We start from the raw sequence: 25,365 nt of genomic DNA, 5'->3' as shown, positions 1-25,365 counted from the left end.
CACACATACTGTTGGCATTGGTGCCCACAAGAAGAGTAATAGTCATAACTTATATACATTGGACGTAATAAAATCTTACGAAAACTCTTGCTTGTAACTGCTGAATAATTAATAAAGAGTTGAAACTTTCATTCATTCTTCCTTGTTTGTTTGAAGCTTTATGATAAACCTTAGTCTTTAGTCCTTAAACGAACCTAACAACAAATGAAGAGTCAAATATAGATTTGCATGAACAAACTCTTCATGGTTTGAGACATGGAGAGTTGGAGACTCTATAGTTCTTCCTAGGTATCTTCTGAAGATACTGAATTGACTAGTGCACTTCTAGAGACATTGTAAGAACAAACCATTTAACCTCTTCTGTCTCAGAGTCACTATGTATGAATTGCATCATGCTTACCTCAATCCTGAAATGAGACCTGTCATTTCATAGCTTACGTATTCTCATTTGAGAAAGTCTGAGTTCTAGATTCACTATGTGATATAGACAAGACTTATTGGTGAAGTACTACGTTATGAAGATGTCATGAACAACTTTGTGAAGATCTCATAGGTATGGAATTCATGTACAAGATTGCTGAAATGCAATGTATATCACCTCATGCTTTGTTGCTTGAAATGTGAATAAATGAATTTGCCAGTATCCAAATTGAGTCATGACTCTTTTGGATGAATCAATGTGACTTGTTAGCTCCTCGTCAATACATTGTTTCTAACTTATTCACAAGTGACAAAGGAGATGAGAAAATAACAATTAGAAGGGTAAAATGGTAATTTCGTAAATCCCATCTAGTTGATGATATTCATGAAGGGTAAACATAGATAATATTCAATGGATCCACTCATCACAATTAAGTAGAATTCTTGAGTAGAAAATATATTTATTTGAACTGAGAGATTTCAGTGTCAACTCTTCAGTGGAGTCAGTTGACATTAAGCTAAAGCTTGGAAAATGTTTTTGAACTTTTGATTCCAAGTATGCTAGCTCAAGCTTTGTTCATTTGGATCCATGAGATCACTACCACAAGTAATTAGAGTAGGATTAGTTACACTAGAAGCTAAGCCAAAACAAGTTCACATGTTGAACTAGACGAGTTTTACGAAAATTTTTTAAAGGGTAATTTTGTCCATTAGGACATAAGATGGTATGAATGTCAATAAATAAGTTTTTTGACATTGTCATATGAAGACAATGAAATAAGTCACACGGCCAACATTAGTGTATTGTGCCTTGAGGATTGAATTTCATTTCATGGAATTTTATGTGAAAATTCTACATGGGCTTTTCTTATATTGTCATGAACAAATAAAGAAACACCTAGAAGCATGTTCTAGATGCTCTAATTTCGTGCACCATCAAGAGAGAAAGGGAAATTATTTTTTGCACTGATGTATGAAGAAACTTGTTAAAAGGAAAAAGAGGAAACAATTTAATAGCATGATGCTATGTAAAGTGAGCGGCCAAGCTACGTAGAAAAAGGGAAACTACTTCCAACCTTGGTGTTTTGATAAGAATGGGAAATAAAGATTGTGCTCATGAATATGTGATATTCAATAGAAAAGAGGAAACTACCTCTTCAAGGCAATCCCTCCTCCTATAAATACCACACCTCATTCACAATGTTGAATACACAAGTTTTAGAGATTGCGAGCTTCTCTCTCTAGCCTTACCGCCTCCCCCCCCCCTCTCTCTCTCTCTCTCTTCTTGCTCTTTTGTTTTGGCACCTAGGTCCTCATTAGACCTAGCGTTTTGTATTAGCTCTTTGGCTCTAAGACTAGTTCTTGAGTCATTGTGTTTAATAGTGGCCACACACTAAATCCTAACCAAACTCGAAAGACTCTAGAGGTAGAAACGTTCGTGGTTACTTATAGGTTCAAGAAGACTCGATGGAGGCAAGCTTAGTGGGGAGACGAGCAATTCAACCTTTCTGAAAGCTGCTCAATGCTCAAGGTTCAATGAAGGTTGGTACCTAGTGAAAACTCATAGTAGTTTTAAATTTTAAATTATACGCTCATGCATTTTGTCTAGGTAGTAAAATCGTTTTACGTGTTTTAATTTTTTTTTTATATTCCGCCGCTTGTTAGAAGCGATAATCTTTTCTTAATCCTAGATCTATTTCAACAAATGATATCAGAGATATGGTCAAAGTTTACGCATGTGCATGTAGTTTAAACTATGAGTTTGAAAATCGTTTTCTGAATTTTACTTGGGTAATGAATTTGCTAGAATTGTTTTTTAGATTTTTTTTAATTTATTGCTCGTGCCTTTAAATTAAAATGCATGTTGATTTTCTACACTATTGGGATGATATTAAAACACATTAGATTCAGTTCTAAAAGTTTATAATTTTTTCACGATCAAAATCACGTTTTGATAAGTTTGAGAAATTTCGGGTAATTTCATGAACAAGTAATATCGTCTTGGTTGCTTTGTTTATTTACTCGCTTGTTTTATCTTTTTTCTTATTTTCTTTTGTGTTATACTATTACCTTGTTAATAAGACACATCTAAAAGACTTAACAACTCAATAAAACGCTTCGTTACACCCAAATCTTTTGCACTTAAGTCCTCGGCCAAATTTTTGTCCAGAATTCATTGGGCTTAAGAATATATATTGTAAAATGAGCGTATCTCTCTGCTCGGAATTGGATTTGAATGGTTCTTGAACCAAATTAAATTCTTGTGAGTCTACTTTCCAAAATAGTTGGAATTGACTCAATTGGACATTGGAGTCGCCGTCTACGACATTTTTACTCTGAGGGGTTTGTTGCCCGGGATTCCAAGATTTCTAAATTTTTTTCCGAATCCCGGATCCCACTCTAAGAGTTCTAGAACTCAAATGGAAAAGTTTCCTTCAGCAAAAATATTTTTCAAAGTATCATAAACATAATGTGTATGATTGAAAAGTTTTAATTTTTTGAATATTAACTTGAAATTGAGATTTTATAAAAACTAGTTTGAATTTAAAAAAAATTGTTTTCACTTTCAAACTTGAAATTTTTTTGTCATCCAAATCAAATAGGTTTTCAAAATGTTTTCAAAATTATATCTATATCACTTATGATCAAAATTTATTGCTCATGAAAATTTAAGTGGGAGTTCTCTTCGAAGACCAGTTGGCAAGAAGATGTGTAATCTCAAACTTCAAGTGTTCAACTGAGTTAGAAGTTCACACTTGTCTCATGCACTTTCCCTAGTAGATGTTGTCGGTCGTTTTTGGAAAACTCGAAACGCCGAGAAGACACGCCATTCAAAGGGCCGATTGTCAGGCCGGAGGTCCAGAAGAGCGGCAAGCCTTCCGTCACGAGTCGATTGGCAAGTCCTCGTGCCGAAACTTTCAGCTCCGCCAGTCGAGTCACTCTCCTCGAGTCGAGCCTTGCTCCTTGAATCGAGTCACTCTCCTCGAGTCGAGCCTTGCTCCTTGAATCGAGTCACTCTCCTCGAGTCGAGCCTTGCTCCTCGAATCGAGTAACTCTCCTCGAGTTGAGCCTTGCTCTTCGAGTCGAGTCACCCTCCTCGAGTCGAAATAACTCCTTGAGTAGAATTATGTGTCCACGAGTCGATTCACGAGTCCTCGTATCGACCTTAATTCCCCGAGTAGAGACTTTTATGTTTCACGCGACTTGCATGAAATCCAGGGCCCACAAAAGGCCGACAAATTAGGCGCACACGCATGCAGCAGGCCATGCGCTGTGCTAGTCAGGCACGCGCCGCGCCAAGCACTCCGCGCGTTGCGCGCCCCTCAAGGAGGCACGAGGCACGCACGTGCATCGAGCACGGAGCGACGTACCAGGCAGGCCGCGCACCGTACCAAGACGCGTATCCGCTGCACTTCTCTTCTTGGCGGAGCGCGCTCCTCCTCGATGGGATCGCGCTCTACAGTCCCACATGGACGAAATACAAGCCTCCTAGGCCCCTCTAACTACTATAAATACCCCCTCTCATTGAGAGGAAAGCCATCCCATTCATTCTCAAGAAACTTGAGACTTTTCTCTGCTTCTCTGGATGCTATCCTTGGCCTGAAGCGGATTCTCCTCGATTTCTCGTTCTCAGAGATCCCGAAGCGCTCCTGGAGACTCCCGAGCGCCGCCTCTCTCGATTGAACAATTAATCCCGAGCCCGCGAGTGCTCCTGCGGTTTTTGACTGAAAATTGCCTACGCATCTAGCACACTAGACGCGTCCACCATTTCTGACAGGAAATTGCCTACGCGTCCTGCATTTCCGACAGGAAATCGCCTACGCGTCTGAAACCTCCGCCACGACAAGAAACTCTTGACTTAGAGTCTCCTACGCCTCCAAAGGAGAGAAAACACACATTCTCTCCTGGGTCACTCGATCTCAGAGTTCTGAGGCGTCGCCGAGGACTCCTCCGCGCTCCGCCTCCTTAGTCGAGCACACCCTCTAGGCACCGTGCCTCATACTACGTTACATACACCTTGAAACATGTCGATCTAGGATTCAATTTCTAGAATTCCACTCTATCTCTTTATACACTAGGAAATGTGTTTCCGAACATATAAGAGACGCTGTTCAAAGGGCCGATGATCAGACCGGAGGTCCTGAAGAGCGGCAAGCCTTCCGTCATGAGTCGATTGGCAAGTCCTCGTGCCGAAACTTTCAGCTACTTGAGTCGAGTCACTCTCCTCGAGTCGAGCCTTGCTCCTCGAATCGAGTCACTCTCCTCGAGTCGAGCCTTGCTCCGCGAGTCGAGTCACCCTCCTCGAGTCGAAATAACTCCTCGAGTAGAATTACGTGTCCACGAGTCGATTGACGAGTCCTATCGACCTTAATTCCTCGAGTATAGACTTTTATGTTTCACGCGACTTGCATGATATCTTGGGCCCACAAAAGGCTGACAAGTCAGGCGTGGGCCCCTCAAGGAAAACGCGCGCGCGCAGCAAGCCATGTGCCACGCCAAGCACGCCGCGCATCGGGCGCCCCTCAAGGTGAGGGCGCGTGCGCGGTCCTGGAAGCGAGGCGCGCGCGCACATCACGCACGATGCGCCGTGCCAGGCAGGCCGCGCACCGTGCCAAGACGCGCTCGCACCGCGCGCGTGCTGTGCTTCCCTTCTTGGCGGAGCGCGCTCCTCCTCGAGGGGAGCGCGCTCTCCAGTTCCTCATGGACGAAATACAAGCCTTTTAGGCCATTTAAGCTACTATAAATACCCCCTCTCATTGAGGAGAAAACCATCCCATTCATTCTTAAGAAACTTGAGACTTCTCTCTGCTTCTCTGGATGCAATCCTTGGCCTGAAGCGGATTCTCCTTGATTTCTCGTTCTCAGAGATTCCGAAGCGCTCTTGGGAACTCCTGATCGCCGTCTCTCTCGATCGAACGACTAATCCCGAGCAAGCAAGTGCTCCTTCAGTTTTCGACAGGAAATTGCCTACGCATCTAGCATGCTAGACGTGTCCACCATTTCCGAGAGGAAATCGCCTACGCGTCCTGCATTTCTGACTAGAAATCGCCTACGCGTCCGAAACATTCGCCACGACAAGGAACTCTTGACTTAGAGTCTTCTACGCCTCTAAAGGAGAGAAAACACACATTCTCTCTCAGGTCACTTGATCCCAAAGTTCTGAGGCATCGCCGAGGACTCCTCCGTCCTCCGCCTCCTTTGTCGAGCACACCCTCTAGGCACTGTGCCTCATACTACGTTACATACACCTTGAACTACCATCTGACCTGATCCCACACACGGGTACATAGGCAGCCTACACAAAAAGGCATGGTCACTCCCCTTATTCACCCCTTTTCTCCACAGGGAAGCGCTTTGATTGGAAAAAACCCAGCTTGAGGCTTTCGAGTTCACATCTTTGGCTCGGGTGCGGCCACTTGGTCCGGCCTTGGGTCGAACCGTGTGAAGCTTTTAATAGCTGTTCATTTTTGTGCGACAACAGTAGAAAAATAGGAAATGTCCGAGTATGTACCTTGTGCCTTTATGCACTAACATTGCTCTCCTTGAAACATGTCGATCTTGGATTCAATTTCTAGAATTCCACTCTATCTCTTTATATACTAGGAAATGTGTTTCCGAACATATAAGAGACAATGTGACGACTCTAAAAACTAAGTGGGAGGATTATACTTGTTGTTTACAACCCACAATCCCCAACCCTAATGAAAAGTGCAATTGTCGCTAGACTAAGAGTCTTCCTCGTGGCCCTCTCTTAAATGAGAGTACTCAACGGTGCTTTGCTCTAACCATTGCTAGAAGAGATACGCCCGAGAGTGAAACGATGAGACAAGGCCTCCCCTCAATGGATTATTTTTCAAATTAGATCTCATGGACTAAGTGGTTGGTTACACACTTAGACTCAATCCCTTGTAATCCTCACTCGAGGCCCTGCGAAAGGATATGAGTGATCAAACTTTTTACAAGGTGGCTAGTCAAATCAATGTACTGACATCTTGGCTATGCATTAATGATGAGTCATTTACTTATGAAAGGAGACTCTTTTCGGCCTTCCCTCGAAGGAGGAAAGTGTCATTTCGTTCATAACACCTTTGGATTTTTCCTGTCTTGTTCATCCTAAAAACTTAAATAAACTTAAATCCTAAACCAAAAGACTAATCATAAACTTGTTTCAACTTAACTTAAGCAAGATGTCTCTCAACCCTCTCTCAACCATCTTTTCCTCAAACAAACTCGAAGGCGAAAACTGATTGGAAACGTAACCCAGACATCTTCCTTACCGTTGACAAGCACAAGCGGGTACTCACCACCCTATGTCCTCCTTAGACAAATGATGATTCGACTCTAAAGGACAAGGATGCCTTGACGGCCTGGCTCCGCTCCAATGAGATTGTGAGGTGCTATATTTTGGCATCTATGAACAATGTGCTCCAGCAGCAACATCGTGACATTGAGACAGCCGCCGACATGCTCTATAATCTCCATGTGATGTTTGGAGGGCAAGGGCGTCAGGCTAGACAGCAAGCAGTCCGACAGTTTATGAACTGTCGCATGAAGGCTGGGACTCCTGTCAGAGACCATATGATGCTGATCATTAGTTATCTGAATGAAATGGAAGACCTGGGACATGAGATTGATGGGGAGAATAAAATAGATATGATCTTGGAAACTCTCCACGAATCTTTTAATACCTTCAAGATGAAATACTCCATGAATAAGCTAGAGTACACTGTTACCGAGCTTATGAAGGGGCTTCACACTGCTGAAGGTCTCTGATGAGAATCGAGGAGCTAAAGTGGATGCAAGTGATCAAGGAGTTCAAATGGATACAAGTGGACCTGAGATGACTAAAAGAAAACTTTCAAGTGATCCATTAAGTTTGCCTAGTGGGCCTCTCACAAGGTTTAAGGCCAAACAATTCAAAGAGGCTCTAAATGGGCTGATTCAACAAGTTAGCTCATTTGGGCCTAAAGTTGAGGCAAATCTAAAGCAAGAGAGCCTAATTACAATGATTAAGGTTCTACAAGAGTAATCAGAATGCCTAGGTCGTTTTTAGGCATTGGATCCACATTTCTAACAATAAATAAGGCTGTTCACTCTTTTGGGAGTTACTTTTGTAACCACTCAGAATAGTTGGACGAATTTGGGGTGTTTATACCCATTTAGTGTGTTGTTTTGTGTGTTTTTATGTCAAAACTTTCAGTTTCAATGTTATAAGGGCTGAGAGTTATTTGCATTTAGATTTCAGCTTTTATTACTAGTGTCTTAAATGTTGTTTTTAGAGCTGTTGGAGCAAAACGTTTTTGGCTGATTGTAAAGCCTCTCCAAGGCTATAAATAAGTGTTTAGGAGAATGTAATCAGGGACAATTCCCCTTTGAATGAAATATATGTGAGTTTGTGTCTTTCTTGTTCTTGAAAAGACTTTTTGAACTTATCAAGTTTTCTTGTGGCGTTCAGCAACTTGACTTATCATCTTGATTCTTAAGTGATCATCTTGAGTATCTTGGTGTGGCGTCATATATATTGTAGGCTTGGTTCTTATCTCTCTAGATATTGGGTCAAGTCTCAACATTCTAGTCCTTTGCAGATCTTGGGGTCTTTTTCCAATCATTGTTATTGGGTCTTATCACATTTGTTGGTAAGGATCATATCATTTGGTATCAGAGCTTGGGTTCTAAGGAAAAGTTTGTCTATCATTTGTTTTAATTTTCGTTTGTGTCATTTCAAGTAAAAAAAAAAAACACAAAAAAACACAAAAAAAACACAAAAAAAAAAAACACAAAAAAGCACAAAAAGTAGGTTTTCCCCATTTTGTTTTTCGCACAACTTTCAGTTTTCTTTGTTTTCTTATCATTATAATTTAAAAAAAAAAGGCAAAAAAAAGGAAGAAAAAAAAAAGCAAAAAAAAAAAAAAGCAAAAAAAAAAAAAGCAAAAAAAAGAAAAGCAAAAAAAAGAAAAAAGCCAAATGAAGAAAGAATTCAGTCTATCGTTGTAGTATTTTTGTTTGTTTTGTTTTATGGTCTGATTCTAGAATTGGTAATTGAGCATTTTAGTTTACGTAGTGTGGGTTGTTTATCTCATATCTTATCCTTTGCTTTTGAGTCTCGTGATTTGTTGAGTTGTTTCACACATTGAATTGCTACTCGAAACACTTGTTGTTTACTTAGTCTGATTAAGAACAAAAGAAAACACTAGAGTGGAAAAAGGCAAGAGTGTGAGATTATTTGAGGGTAAAAGCCATTTAATTTCTAAACACGAGTGTTGAGCGGATACATTATTGAGAGAAACACGTGAGCGAGTGTTTGTGAGGTCCTCTAACAGATACGTTTTTTTTTTAATAAAAAAAAATATATATTTTAAATGTCAGGAAACGAATCTGATCGTGGGAGATACGTACAACCACCACTTAATCGAAATCTTCAAATGGAGGCATTCGTGGCGTTGATGACGGAGAAGTTTGAGCAACTAAATGCGAGGATTGATGGAATAGAAGGGATGGCAGCAAATCATGCACCAAATGTTCCCAATAGACGAGCACAAAGAGCTGAAGAAGAGGGTGATGTATCGGAAGGTGTTGAAGACGAGGTTGCTGAAGATGGTGGAGAAGAGCGTCAACATAACCGGGGCAGGTTTGGGCGTGGTAATGGGAATAGAGAAGCTAGGAGGGGAAGGCCTGGAAGGGATGATGATTTGGGGAGTATAAAGGTGACCATACCATCTTTTCAGGGGAGAAATGAACCTGAAGTCTATTTGGAGTGGGAGCAAAAGATAGAGATGGTGTTCGAGTGTCATAACTACTCGGAGATGAAGAAGGTGAAGCTCGCAGCGATTGAGTTCACTGATTATGCCATAATATGGTGGGATCAGCTGTTGAAAGAAAGGAGGAGAAATAGAGAGCGCACGGTGGAGACATGGGAGGAGATGAAAGCCATCATGAGGCGGCGATTCATTCCAAGTTATTACCATCGGGAGTTGTACAACAAATTGCAGCGTCTAACTCAAGGAATAAAGAGTGTAGATGAGTATTTCAAGGAGATGGAGGTGGCAATGATAAGGGCAAACGTGGTGGAGGACAGAGAAGCAACGATGGCCAGATTCTTGCATGGACTAAATCGTGAGATAGCGGATGTCGTGGAGATGCAACATCACGTGGAGTTGACCGATATGGTGCACCAAGCCGTCAAAGCGGAGCAGCAACTAAAGCGAAGGAACATGGCTAGGAGAGGACCAAGTATGTCGTCAACAAATTCGTGGAGGGCAGCCTCTAGACGAGATGAATTTCAAGCAAACAAGCCTAAATTTGACACTTCGAAAAACGTCGTACAACAACCAGGGGCTACACAAGGTAACAAAGAGGCTAATTCTACTAAAACACGTGATATAAAGTGTTTCAAATGTAGAGGTTCAGGACATATAGCCAGCGAGTGCCCAAACAAGAGGGTTATGGTGATAAACGCACAAGGTCAGCTTGAGTCGGAGGATGAGGAAGATGAAGTAGATGAGGACATGCCACCACTTGAGGATTGCAGCGATGGTGAATACCCAGTCGATGGAGAACTATTAGTGGCGAGGAGAGCTCTTAGTGCACAAGTGAAGAAAGAAGAAAATAATCAGCGCGAGAATTTGTTTCATACTCGATGCTTCGTGAACCGGAAAGTGTGTAGTGTGATTATTGATGGAGGAAGTTGCACGAATGTCGCGAGCAATGAACTTGTCGAGAAATTGGCGCTGCCTACCTTGAAGCATCCACGACCCTACCGTCTTCAATGGCTTAATGATAGTGGAAACATCAAGGTGACAAAACAAGTTCTTGTGGCATTTTCGATTGGCAAGTATGAAGATCAGGTGCTTTGTGATGTGGTACCGATGGAAGCTTGTCACATGCTTTTGGGAAGGCCATGGCAATATGATAGGAGGGTCTCACATGATGGTTTCACCAATCGATACTCTTTTACTCTTAAAGAGCAACCTGTTACACTTGTACCATTAAGTCCCAATCAAGTTCTTGCTAATCAATTGAAATTACAAACAAAAAGAGAAAAAGAAAAAGAAAAAGAAAAAGAAAAAGAAAAAGAAAGAGAAAAAGAAAAGGAAAGAGAAAAAGATGAAAAAAAGGAATTTGAAAAGAAAGAGAGAAACATGAGTGAAAAAGTTAGTCTCATGGCAAAAAAAAGTGAGATCAAGAGGGCATTATTCACCCATCAGCCCCTTATAGTACTCATGTACAAGGAGGCCTTTTTATGTACTGATGATCTTGCCGGATCTTTGCCGAGCAACGTTTTCTCTCTTTTGCAGGAATTTGTAGATGTGTTTCCGGAAGAGGTACCTCCTGGTTTACCTCCTATTCGAGGGATCGAACATCAAATCGACTTTGTTCCTGGCTCCACAATTCCAAATCGACCAGCCTATAGAAGTAATCCGGAGGAGACTAAGGAACTTGAGCGGCAAGTCAGTGAGCTAATGGAGAAGGGACATGTGAGAGAAAGCATGAGTCCGTGTGCTGTTCCGGTGATTCTAGTGCCGAAGAAGGATGGGACATGGAGAATGTGTGTTGATTGTCGAGCCATCAACAACATCACGGTAAAGTATCGACATCCTATTCCTCGTTTAGATGATATGCTGGATGAATTGCATGGATCGTGTGTGTTTTCTAAAATTGATCTTAAGAGTGGATATCATCAGATTAGAATGAAAGAAGGAGATGAGTGGAAAACTGCATTTAAGACAAAATATGGATTGTATGAATGGTTAGTTATGCCTTTTGGGTTAACCAATGCCTCGAGTACATTCATGAGACTTATGAACCATGTTTTACGTACTTTCCTTGGACATTTTGTTGTTGTCTACTTTGATGATATTCTGATTTATAGTAAAAACCTTGAGGATCATGTTGCACATCTAAAATTGGTTTTAGAAGTTTTGAGGAAAGAAAGCTTATTTGGAAATCTTAAGAAATGTACATTTTGCACGGATAAGCTTGTGTTTCTTGGTTTTGTTGTAAGTGCTAAAGGGATTGAAGTTGATGAGGAAAAGGTGAAGGCAATTCACGATTGGCCAACGCCTACTTCGGTAAGTCAGGTAAGAAGTTTTCATGGTTTGGCTAGTTTTTATCGACGATTTGTTCGAGACTTTAGTAGCCTTGCAGCGCCGCTAACCGAAGTCATCAAGAAGAACATCCCATTTAAATGGGGAGCTGAGCAAGAAAAGGCATTCAGACTGATCAAGAAAAAATTAACTAATGCTCCTTTGCTTATTTTGCCTAACTTCACTAAAACGTTTGAAATTGAGTGTGATGCTTCAGGTTTAGGAATTGGTGGAGTTTTGATGCAAGAAGGAAGACCAATTGCGTATTTTAGTGAAAAGTTGAGTGGGGCAGCCCTGAACTATCCTACTTATGATAAGGAATTATATGCATTGGTGAGGACTTTGGAAAATTGGCAGCACTATCTTTGGCCTAAAGAATTTGTGATACATACGGATCATGAGTCGTTGAAGCATTTGAAGGGCCAACACAAATTGAATAGACGACATGCGAAATGGGTGGAGTTCATTGAAACATTTCCGTATGTGATCAAATATAAGCAAGGTAAGGAGAATGTTGTGGCAGATGCATTATCTCGCAGGTACGTTCTACTCTCTACTCTAGATTCTAAGTTGCTTGGATTTGAGTACATTAAGGAATTGTATGCTTCTGATTCTGATTTTGGGGCAGCCTTTGAATGTTGTTCTAATGGGGCGAATGGAAAATTTTTTATTCATGATGGTTTTCTATTTCGTGAAAATAAATTATGCATTCCTCATTCTTCATTACGTGAACTACTTGTTAGAGAAGCACATTCTGGTGGTTTGATGGGTCATTTTGGGGTAGCTAAGACATTGGGTATGTTGCATGAACATTTCTATTGGCCCCATATGAAACGAGATGTTGAAAAGATTTGTGAGCGATGCATAACTTGTAAACAGGCCAAGTCTAAACAACAACCACATGGTTTGTATACACCACTTCCGATTCCTAGTGCACCTTGGGTTGATATTTCAATGGACTTCGTTTTGGGATTACCAAGGACTAAGAGGGGGAGAGATTATGTTTTTGTGGTCGTTGATCGATTTTCTAAAATGGCACATTTTATTGCATGTCACAAAACTGATAACGCATCAAACATTGCTGACCTGTTTTTCAAAGAGATTGTTAGGTTGCATGGCATGCCTCGCACAATTGTTTCTGATAGAGATGCGAGATTCTTGAGCTATTTTTGGAAAACGTTGTGGGGAAAGCTGGGAACAAAACTATTGTTTTCTACTACTTGTCATCCACAAACCGATGGGCAAACTGAAGTGGTAAATAGATCATTATCCACTTTGTTGCGTTCTATCATTCAAAAGAACCTGAAAGCTTGGGAAGATTGTTTGCCACATGTTGAATTTGCATATAATCGTAGTGTTCACTCTGCAACTAAGTTCTCTCCTTTTGAAATTGTTTATGGTTTTAATCCAATAACACCTTTGGATTTGATTCCTTTAACTATTGGTGAGCAAGTTAACTTGGATGGGAAAAAGAAGGCAGATCTTGTGAAACAGATTCATGAGAAGACAAGGAAAAACATAGAGCGACGGACTGAGCAATACGCAAAGAATGCCAACAAGAGCCGCAAGAAAGTGATTTTTGAGCCAGGGGACTGGGTTTGGTTGCACATGAGAAAGGAGCGATTCCCTGAGCACAGGCGTTCCAAATTACTTCCAAGGGGTGACGGACCATTCCAGGTTTTGGAGCGCATCAATGACAATGCCTACAAGCTTGACTTACCTGGTGAGTATGGTGTTAGTGCAAGCTTTAATGTTTCTGATCTATCATATTTTGATGTAGGTGATGATTTGAGGACAAATCGCTGTCAAGAGGGGGAGAATGATGAGAATCGAGGAGCTAAAGTGGATGCAAGTGATCAAGGAGTTCAAATGGATACAAGTGGACCTGAGATGACTAAAAGAAAACTTTCAAGTGATCCATTAAGTTTGCCTAGTGGGCCTCTCACAAGGTTTAAGGCCAAACAATTCAAAGAGGCTCTAAATGGGCTGATTCAACAAGTTAGCTCATTTGGGCCCAAAGTTGAGGCAAATCTAAAGCAAGAGAGCCTAATTACAATGATTAAGGTTCTACAAGAGTAATCAGAATGCCTAGGTCGTTTTTAGGCATTGGATCCACATTTCTAACAATAAATAAGGCTGTTCACTCTTTTGGGAGTTACTTTTGTAACCACTCAGAATAGTTGGACGAATTTGGGGTGTTTATACCCATTTAGTGTGTTGTTTTGTGTGTTTTTATGTCAAAACTTTCAGTTTCAATGTTATAAGGGCTGAGAGTTATTTGCATTTAGATTTCAGCTTTTATTACTAGTGTCTTAAATGTTGTTTTTAGAGCTGTTGGAGCAAAACGTTTTTGGCTGATTGTAAAGCCTCTCCAAGGCTATAAATAAGTGTTTAGGAGAATGTAATCAGGGACAATTCCCCTTTGAATGAAATATATGTGAGTTTGTGTCTTTCTTGTTCTTGAAAAGACTTTTTGAACTTATCAAGTTTTCTTGGGGCGTTCAGCAACTTGACTTATCATCTTGATTCTTAAGTGATCATCTTGAGTATCTTGGTGTGGCGTCATATATATTGTAGGCTTGGTTCTTATCTCTCTAGATATTGGGTCAAGTCTCAACATTCTAGTCCTTTGCAGATCTTGGGGTCTTTTTCCAATCATTGTTATTGGGTCTTATCACATTTGTTGGTAAGGATCATATCATTTGGTATCAGAGCTTGGGTTCTAAGGAAAAGTTTGTCTATCATTTGTTTTAATTTTCGTTTGTGTCATTTCAAGTAAAAAAAAAAAAAAAAACACAAAAAAACACAAAAAAAACACAAAAAAAAAACACAAAAAAAGCACAAAAAGTAGGTTTTCCCCATTTTGTTTTTCGCACAACTTTCAGTTTTCTTTGTTTTCTTATCATTATAATTTAAAAAAAAAAGGCAAAAAAAAGGAAGAAAAAAAAAGCAAAAAAAAAAAAAAAAGCAAAAAAAAAAAAAAAAGCAAAAAAAAGAAAAAAGCCAAATGAAGAAAGAATTCAGTCTATCGTTGTAGTATTTTTGTTTGTTTTGTTTTATGGTCTGATTCTAGAATTGGTAATTGAGCATTTTAGTTTACGTAGTGTGGGTTGTTTATCTCATATCTTATCCTTTGCTTTTGAGTCTCGTGATTTGTTGAGTTGTTTCACACATTGAATTGCTACTCGAAACACTTGTTGTTTACTTAGTCTGATTAAGAACAAAAGAAAACACTAGAGTGGAAAAAGGCAAGAGTGTGAGATTATTTGAGGGTAAAAGCCATTTAATTTCTAAACACGAGTGTTGAGCGGATACATTATTGAGAGAAACACGTGAGCGAGTGTTTGTGAGGTCCTCTAACAGATACGTTTTTTTTTTAATAAAAAAAAATATATATTTTAAATGTCAGGAAACGAATCTGATCGTGGGAGATACGTACAACCACCACTTAATCGAAATCTTCAAATGGAGGCATTCGTGGCGTTGATGACGGAGAAGTTTGAGCAACTAAATGCGAGGATTGATGGAATAGAAGGGATGGCAGCAAATCATGCACCAAATGTTCCCAATAGACGAGCACAAAGAGCTGAAGAAGAGGGTGATGTATCGGAAGGTGTTGAAGACGAGGTTGCTGAAGATGGTGGAGAAGAGCGTCAACATAACCGGGGCAGGTTTGGGCGTGGTAATGGGAATAGAGAAGCTAGGAGGGGAAGGCCTGGAAGGGATGATGATTTGGGGAGTATAAAGGTGACCATACCATCTTTTCAGGGGAGAAATGAACCTGAAGTCTATTTGGAGTGGGAGCAAAAGATAGAGATGGTGTTCGAGTGTCATAACTACTCGGAGATGAAGAAGGTGAAGCTCGCAGCGATTGAGTTCACTGATTATGCCATAATATGGTGGGATCAGCTGTTGAAAGAAAGGAGGAGAAATAGAGAGCGCACGGTGGAGACATGGGAGGAGATGAAAGCCATCATGAGGCGGCGATTCATTCCAAGTTATTACCATCGGGAGTTGTACAACAAATTGCAGCGTCTAACTCAAGGAATAAAGAGTGTAGATGAGTATTTCAAGGAGATGGAGGTGGCAATGATAAGGGCAAACGTGGTGGAGGACAGAGAAGCAACGATGGCCAGATTCTTGCATGGACTAAATCGTGAGATAGCGGATGTCGTGGAGATGCAACATCACGTGGAGTTGACCGATATGGTGCACCAAGCCGTCAAAGCGGAGCAGCAACTAAAGCGAAGGAACATGGCTAGGAGAGGACCAAGTATGTCGTCAACAAATTCGTGGAGGGCAGCCTCTAGACGAGATGAATTTCAAGCAAACAAGCCTAAATTTGACACTTCGAAAAACGTCGTACAACAACCAGGGGCTACACAAGGTAACAAAGAGGCTAATTCTACTAAAACACGTGATATAAAGTGTTTCAAATGTAGAGGTTCAGGACATATAGCCAGCGAGTGCCCAAACAAGAGGGTTATGGTGATAAACGCACAAGGTCAGCTTGAGTCGGAGGATGAGGAAGATGAAGTAGATGAGGACATGCCACCACTTGAGGATTGCAGCGATGGTGAATACCCAGTCGATGGAGAACTATTAGTGGCGAGGAGAGCTCTTAGTGCACAAGTGAAGAAAGAAGAAAATAATCAGCGCGAGAATTTGTTTCATACTCGATGCTTCGTGAACCGGAAAGTGTGTAGTGTGATTATTGATGGAGGAAGTTGCACGAATGTCGCGAGCAATGAACTTGTCGAGAAATTGGCGCTGCCTACCTTGAAGCATCCACGACCCTACCGTCTTCAATGGCTTAATGATAGTGGAAACATCAAGGTGACAAAACAAGTTCTTGTGGCATTTTCGATTGGCAAGTATGAAGATCAGGTGCTTTGTGATGTGGTACCGATGGAAGCTTGTCACATGCTTTTGGGAAGGCCATGGCAATATGATAGGAGGGTCTCACATGATGGTTTCACCAATCGATACTCTTTTACTCTTAAAGAGCAACCTGTTACACTTGTACCATTAAGTCCCAATCAAGTTCTTGCTAATCAATTGAAATTACAAACAAAAAGAGAAAAAGAAAAAGAAAAAGAAAAAGAAAAAGAAAAAGAAAGAGAAAAAGAAAAGGAAAGAGAAAAAGATGAAAAAAAGGAATTTGAAAAGAAAGAGAGAAACATGAGTGAAAAAGTTAGTCTCATGGCAAAAAAAAGTGAGATCAAGAGGGCATTATTCACCCATCAGCCCCTTATAGTACTCATGTACAAGGAGGCCTTTTTATGTACTGATGATCTTGCCGGATCTTTGCCGAGCAACGTTTTCTCTCTTTTGCAGGAATTTGTAGATGTGTTTCCGGAAGAGGTACCTCCTGGTTTACCTCCTATTCGAGGGATCGAACATCAAATCGACTTTGTTCCTGGCTCCACAATTCCAAATCGACCAGCCTATAGAAGTAATCCGGAGGAGACTAAGGAACTTGAGCGGCAAGTCAGTGAGCTAATGGAGAAGGGACATGTGAGAGAAAGCATGAGTCCGTGTGCTGTTCCGGTGATTCTAGTGCCGAAGAAGGATGGGACATGGAGAATGTGTGTTGATTGTCGAGCCATCAACAACATCACGGTAAAGTATCGACATCCTATTCCTCGTTTAGATGATATGCTGGATGAATTGCATGGATCGTGTGTGTTTTCTAAAATTGATCTTAAGAGTGGATATCATCAGATTAGAATGAAAGAAGGAGATGAGTGGAAAACTGCATTTAAGACAAAATATGGATTGTATGAATGGTTAGTTATGCCTTTTGGGTTAACCAATGCCTCGAGTACATTCATGAGACTTATGAACCATGTTTTACGTACTTTCCTTGGACATTTTGTTGTTGTCTACTTTGATGATATTCTGATTTATAGTAAAAACCTTGAGGATCATGTTGCACATCTAAAATTGGTTTTAGAAGTTTTGAGGAAAGAAAGCTTATTTGGAAATCTTAAGAAATGTACATTTTGCACGGATAAGCTTGTGTTTCTTGGTTTTGTTGTAAGTGCTAAAGGGATTGAAGTTGATGAGGAAAAGGTGAAGGCAATTCACGATTGGCCAACGCCTACTTCGGTAAGTCAGGTAAGAAGTTTTCATGGTTTGGCTAGTTTTTATCGACGATTTGTTCGAGACTTTAGTAGCCTTGCAGCGCCGCTAACCGAAGTCATCAAGAAGAACATCCCATTTAAATGGGGAGCTGAGCAAGAAAAGGCATTCAGACTGATCAAGAAAAAATTAACTAATGCTCCTTTGCTTATTTTGCCTAACTTCACTAAAACGTTTGAAATTGAGTGTGATGCTTCAGGTTTAGGAATTGGTGGAGTTTTGATGCAAGAAGGAAGACCAATTGCGTATTTTAGTGAAAAGTTGAGTGGGGCAGCCCTGAACTATCCTACTTATGATAAGGAATTATATGCATTGGTGAGGACTTTGGAAAATTGGCAGCACTATCTTTGGCCTAAAGAATTTGTGATACATACGGATCATGAGTCGTTGAAGCATTTGAAGGGCCAACACAAATTGAATAGACGACATGCGAAATGGGTGGAGTTCATTGAAACATTTCCGTATGTGATCAAATATAAGCAAGGTAAGGAGAATGTTGTGGCAGATGCATTATCTCGCAGGTACGTTCTACTCTCTACTCTAGATTCTAAGTTGCTTGGATTTGAGTACATTAAGGAATTGTATGCTTCTGATTCTGATTTTGGGGCAGCCTTTGAATGTTGTTCTAATGGGGCGAATGGAAATTTTTTTATTCATGATGGTTTTCTATTTCGTGAAAATAAATTATGCATTCCTCATTCTTCATTACGTGAACTACTTGTTAGAGAAGCACATTCTGGTGGTTTGATGGGTCATTTTGGGGTAGCTAAGACATTGGGTATGTTGCATGAACATTTCTATTGGCCCCATATGAAACGAGATGTTGAAAAGATTTGTGAGCGATGCATAACTTGTAAACAGGCCAAGTCTAAACAACAACCACATGGTTTGTATACACCACTTCCGATTCCTAGTGCACCTTGGGTTGATATTTCAATGGACTTCGTTTTGGGATTACCAAGGACTAAGAGGGGGAGAGATTATGTTTTTGTGGTCGTTGATCGATTTTCTAAAATGGCACATTTTATTGCATGTCACAAAACTGATAACGCATCAAACATTGCTGACCTGTTTTTCAAAGAGATTGTTAGGTTGCATGGCATGCCTCGCACAATTGTTTCTGATAGAGATGCGAGATTCTTGAGCTATTTTTGGAAAACGTTGTGGGGAAAGCTGGGAACAAAACTATTGTTTTCTACTACTTGTCATCCACAAACCGATGGGCAAACTGAAGTGGTAAATAGATCATTATCCACTTTGTTGCGTTCTATCATTCAAAAGAACCTGAAAGCTTGGGAAGATTGTTTGCCACATGTTGAATTTGCATATAATCGTAGTGTTCACTCTGCAACTAAGTTCTCTCCTTTTGAAATTGTTTATGGTTTTAATCCAATAACACCTTTGGATTTGATTCCTTTAACTATTGGTGAGCAAGTTAACTTGGATGGGAAAAAGAAGGCAGATCTTGTGAAACAGATTCATGAGAAGACAAGGAAAAACATAGAGCGACGGACTGAGCAATACGCAAAGAATGCCAACAAGAGCCGCAAGAAAGTGATTTTTGAGCCAGGGGACTGGGTTTGGTTGCACATGAGAAAGGAGCGATTCCCTGAGCACAGGCGTTCCAAATTACTTCCAAGGGGTGACGGACCATTCCAGGTTTTGGAGCGCATCAATGACAATGCCTACAAGCTTGACTTACCTGGTGAGTATGGTGTTAGTGCAAGCTTTAATGTTTCTGATCTATCATATTTTGATGTAGGTGATGATTTGAGGACAAATCGCTGTCAAGAGGGGGAGAATGATGAGAATCGAGGAGCTAAAGTGGATGCAAGTGATCAAGGAGTTCAAATGGATACAAGTGGACCTGAGATGACTAAAAGAAAACTTTCAAGTGATCCATTAAGTTTGCCTAGTGGGCCTCTCACAAGGTTTAAGGCCAAACAATTCAAAGAGGCTCTAAATGGGCTGATTCAACAAGTTAGCTCATTTGGGCTCAAAGTTGAGGCAAATCTAAAGCAAGAGAGCCTAATTACAATGATTAAGGTTCTACAAGAGTAATCAGAATGCCTAGGTCGTTTTTAGGCATTGGATCCACATTTCTAACAATAAATAAGGCTGTTCACTCTTTTGGGAGTTACTTTTGTAACCACTCAGAATAGTTGGACGAATTTGGGGTGTTTATACCCATTTAGTGTGTTGTTTTGTGTGTTTTTATGTCAAAACTTTCAGTTTCAATGTTATAAGGGCTGAGAGTTATTTGCATTTAGATTTCAGCTTTTATTACTAGTGTCTTAAATGTTGTTTTTAGAGCTGTTGGAGCAAAACGTTTTTGGCTGATTGTAAAGCCTCTCCAAGGCTATAAATAAGTGTTTAGGAGAATGTAATCAGGGACAATTCCCCTTTGAATGAAATATATGTGAGTTTGTGTCTTTCTTGTTCTTGAAAAGACTTTTTGAACTTATCAAGTTTTCTTGTGGCGTTCAGCAACTTGATTTATCATCTTGATTCTTAAGTGATCATCTTGAGTATCTTGGTGTGGCGTCATATATATTGTAGGCTTGGTTCTTATCTCTCTAGATATTGGGTCAAGTCTCAACATTCTAGTCCTTTGCAGATCTTGGGGTCTTTTTCCAATCATTGTTATTGGGTCTTATCACATTTGTTGGTAAGGATCATATCAGTCTCACTAAAAGAAAGAGGAACCAAGGAGAGGCACATGCTACTGAGCACAAAGTCTCCACCTGTGGATCTAAGAAGAGACCTAACAAGGCCGAGAAGAAGAACTGTCCTGCCTACCTCAAAGCAAAGGAAAATAGTAATGTACTTATTACCGAAGCATGCTTAGTAGCTGATAATGTATCAACGTGGATTCTTGACTCCGCTGCTACTAACCATATTTGTTTTTCCTTGACTTGTTTCAAGAAAACCAAAAGCTTAGAGGAAGCTGACTTATCGTTCAGATGGGGTGATGGGAGCTCGGTGTCAGCAAAGGCCGTGGGATCAATGATGCTATCTTTTGAAGATCGAACTTTAAATTTGAATAATGTTTATTTTGTTCCTTCCTTCGGGAAGAACTTGATATCCGTTGCTTGTCTTTATGAGAAAGATCATTGTTTAAAGTTTATCAAGAATGGAATTCGAATTTCTCGTTCCAATAATTCTTTCGTCACTGATGCATGTATGAAGAATGCTCTCGTTTACATTTATCCCACGCAACCTTCGCTTTTAGACACTGAAATAGATAACGATCTAGTTAGGGAGCCAAAGAGGATTAAACTTTCTGATTCATTCGATCTAATAAAATCAACATATCTCTGGCACTTAAGACATTGTCATATCAGTCTCGACAGGATTAAGAGACTTGTGAGGGACGGTCCACTCCAAGCCTCTGCAATAGGTTCATTGCCTACTTGTGAATCTTATATATAAGGAAAAATGACTAAACGACCTTTCTCAGCTATGGGTCAAAGAGCCACTGAGTTGTTGGAACTCGTACATTCTGATGTATCTAATCCGCTCAGTACACATGCACGGAGAGGATACGAATACTTTGTTACCTTCACCGATGATTACTCAAGATACGGTTTTGTCTATTTGCTCAAACACAAATCCGAGACCTTTGACGTATTTAAGGTCTTTCGGGCTTTAGTGAAAAAGCAAACTGGCAAACAGATCAAAATCCTTCAATCCAATCGAGGTGGTGAGTATATGTCTGGAGAGTTCGATGACTTTCTTAAAGAAGAGGTATTGCTTCTCAGCTTACATATCCTAACATACCTCAACAAAACGGAGTGTCAAAGAGAAGGAACCGAACTCTAATGGAGATGGTTATATCAATGATGAGTTACTCATCACTCCTTCTTTCCTTTTGGGGATATGCCCTCGAAACTACAGCTTACATTCTGAACCAAGTCCCGTCTAAAACGGTTCTTGGTACTCCTTATGAACGATGGACTAGCCGTAAAGTAAATCTAGGCCACATCAGAATTTGGGGTTGCCCTGCACATATGTTAAGGTTAAAGACTAGCAAGTTGGTTAGCAGGTCAGAATTATGTCTGTTTGTTGGATATCCGAAGGAAACCTAAGGTTTCACATTCTATAGTCCCGAGTGTTGTCAATGGTGCCCACAAGAAGAGTAGTAGTGTCTATTTGTGTACATTTGATGTAATATAGTCTTACGAAGACTCTTGCTTGTATTTGCCTATTCATTTAATAATAAAGTTGAAACGTTCATTCATTCTTTCTTTGTTTGAAGTTTTATGATAAAACCTTAGTCTTTTAGTCCATTAACAAACTTAACAACTTACGAAGAGACAAATGTAGATTTGCATGAACAAACTCTTCGTAGTTTGCTTAAAACAATATATTCGCAATCTTAGGGTCAAAGGACTATTGACCTCAGTACGATTGTTAGAAGAATCTATGATGTCTGGTTATGAGGCATTGAGAGTTGGAGACTCTATAGTTCTTCTAGGTATCTTTCGAAGGTACTGAATTGACCAGTGCACTTCTAGAGACAAGATAAGAACAAACCATTTAACCTCTTATGTCTCGAAGTCACTATGTACGAATTGCATCATGCTTACCTTAATCCTGAAATGAGACATGCCATTTCACACCTTAGTATTCTCATTTGAGAAAGTCAGAGTTCGGACTCACTATGTGATTCCGAACAGGGCCAATTGGTGAAGTACTAAGTTGTGAGAATGTCATGAGTAACTTTGTGAAATTCTCATAGATATGGAATTCATGTACAAGATTGCTGAAATGCAATGTATGTCACCTCATGCTTTGTTCCTTGGAGTGTGAATAAATGAACTGGCCAGTGTCCAAATTGAGTCCTGACTCTTTTGGATGAAACAATGTGACTTGTTAGCTCCTCGTCAAATACATTGTTTCTAACTTATTCACAAGCGACAAAGGAGTTGAGGAAATAACAGCTAGAAGGGTAAAATGGTAATTTAGTAAATCCCGACTAGCTGATGACATTCATGAAGGGTAGCATAGATAATATTCAGTGGATCCGCTCATTATAATTAGGTGAATTCTTGAGTAGAAAATAAATTCATTTGAACCGAGAGATTTTCAGTGTCAACTCTTTAGTGGAGTCAGTTGTCATTAAGCTAAACTTGGAAAAGGTTTGTGAACTTTTGAGTCCAAGTGTTTAGCTCAAGCTTTGTTCATTTGGGTCCATGAGGTCACTGTCACGAATCACATCGATAGGAATAGTTAAACTGGAAGCTAAGTCAAAACAAGAACGAAAATAGTTAAAAGGGTATTTTTGTCTTTTGAGACAAAGGATGAAATGAATGTCAATAAATTTTTTGACAAGTTCATTTGATGACTTAATGTCACTCGGCCATAACTTGATTATTGGGCCTTGTGGATTAATTTCATTTCATAAGAATTTTATTGAAAATTCTAAATGGGCCTTTTCTTATGTTGTCATGAACAAGTGAAGAAAATTCTAGAAGCCTTTCTAGAAGATTTGGGCGCCTACTACCCAAGAGGAAAGAGAGTTTATTTTGTGCATAAATGTATTTAGATACTTGCCAAAAGAAAAAGAGGAAACAAATTTCCTATGCATGGCATAAGGGAATTTCGGCCATAAGGGTCAAGAGAGAAGCAAATAAAAGAGGAAACAAATCCAAGGACTTGCTTGGCAAGTCTTGGCCGTGTGCCTCATAGAAGAAAAGGGGAAATTGGCTCATTAATATGTGATATTCTATAGAAGAGGAAACTACCTTATTGAAGGTAAGACCTCTCCTATAAATAGGAGCCTCATTCCACACTTTTCATTCATCCAAGTTGAAGAGATTTGAGAGACTCTCTCTCTAGAACTTGTGGCCGAAACTCCTCTCTCTCTCTAGTTTATTTTCGATTATTCTTGTTTTGGCACCTAGGTCCTCACTCGACCTAGTGTTTAGCTCTGCGACTTCAAGACTTGTTCTTAAGTCGTAGTGTTTAAAAGTGCCCACTCACTAATTTCTTTATTTCGAGTGATTTAGTGATAGAAACTTTCGTGGTTGGTCGAGGTGCCGAGGAAAGAAAGAGAGACGTGCTGCGAGGGGAGACGAGCGTTGCAAACTTTCCAAAAGCTTCTTCAAAGTTCAAGCTTCAAGAAAGGTTAGTAAACTTCTAGCTCATATTAGTTTTTAATTACATGTACTTGCTCTTTGTCTAGGTTAGTAAAAACTGTTTTTACTTGTAAAGAAATTTTTTAAAATTCCGCCGCTTCCCGAAGCGTTTAATCTTTTTCTTAAACCCTAGATCAATTCCAACACCGAAGACATCAAACATTCTCTAGCACGAACGCTCGTTTCCTTGAGGATGACTTTATGAAAGATGTAAAACCTAGAAGCAAAATTGTGCTTGAAGAAAAGTTAGGAGAGGATGCTTCTACGTCATCTGTAAAAATTGTTCTTACCCCAACTGAAACATAGCCCAACTCATCAGAATCTCGTCAAGTACTTCGACGTAGTGGGAGGGCTTCTCAAAAGCCTGAAAGGTACATGTCTTACGGGGATACTCTCGTAGCAGTCTCTGACATGGATGACCCTGTTTCCTACAACCATGCAATGGCTGGATCTGAATCAAACCCCTGGTTTGACGCCATGAAATTTGAAATTCACTCAATGTACGTCAAAAAATTCTGGAAACTTGTAGACCTTCCCGAAGGGATTAAACCCGTAGGGTGTAAGTGGATATACAAGAAGAAAATGGGTCTGGATGGGAACGTTGAGATGTTCAAAGCACGACTAGTGGCTAAGGGTTATACCTTCTCGCCAGTTGCGATGCTTAAATCCATCCGCATACTTCTATCCAGTGCTGCAGCTCTTGATTATGAGATCTGGCAAATGGATGTTAAGACTGCCTTTCTGAACGACAATCTTGATGAGTGCATTTATATGGCTCAATCAGACGGTTTCGTGGAAGAACATCAAGAGACCAAAGTTTGTGAGTTGCTTAAGTCCATTTATGGGTTAAATCGACCATCTAGGTCATGGAATATTCGATTCGATGAAACTATGAAGAGCTTTAATTTTGAGCAGTAAATAGTGTTGTCAATGGTGCCCACAAGAAGAGTTGTAGTCCTTATTTTGTACATTTGATGTAATAAAGTCTCATGAAGACTCTTGCTTGTAATTGCTTATTCATAAATAAAAAGTTGAAACGTTCATTCATTCTTCCTTGTCTGTTTGAAGCTTTATGATAAAACATTAGTCTTTAGTCCATAAACAAACTAAACAACTTACGAAGAGACAAATGTAGATTTGCATGAACAAACTCTTCGTAGTTTGCTTAAAACGATATATTTGCAATCTAAGGGTCAAAGGACTATTGACCTCAGTATGATTGTTAGAAGAATCTATGATGTCTGGTTATGAGGCATTGAGAGTTAGAGACTCTATAGTTCTTCTAGGTATCTTCCGAAGGTACTGAATTGACCAGTGCACTTCTAGAGACAAGATAAGAACAAACCATTTAACCTCTTATGTCTCGAAGTCAATACGTATGAATTGCATCGTGCTTACCTTAATCCTGAAATGAGACATGCCATTTCACAACTTACGTATTCTCATTTGAGAAAGTCAGAGTTCGGACTCACTATGTGATTCCGAACATGGCCTATTGGTGAAGTACTAAGTTGTGAAGATGTCATGAGTAACTTTGTGAAGTTCTCATAGATATGGAATTCATGTACAAGATTGCT

General features: G+C 40.0%; 2 pseudogenes; both read left to right on the top strand.

Annotated features, from left to right (window-relative positions):
- Positions 1-8,843: 8,843 nt before the first annotated feature.
- On the top strand, positions 8,844-13,635 carry LOC149384732 (uncharacterized; annotated as a pseudogene).
- A 1,334-nt stretch (positions 13,636-14,969) lies between these two features.
- LOC149384731 (uncharacterized) lies at positions 14,970-19,709 on the top strand (annotated as a pseudogene).
- Positions 19,710-25,365: the final 5,656 nt, after the last annotated feature.

This window comes from Urtica dioica, chromosome 9 (genome assembly GCF_054948205.1).
Source record: "Urtica dioica subsp. dioica isolate 48M chromosome 9, U.dioica_male_clone48M_v1_H2, whole genome shotgun sequence".
Classification (NCBI taxonomy): Eukaryota; Viridiplantae; Streptophyta; class Magnoliopsida; order Rosales; family Urticaceae; genus Urtica; species Urtica dioica.
This window is presented reverse-complemented; position numbering and strand designations above follow the sequence as displayed.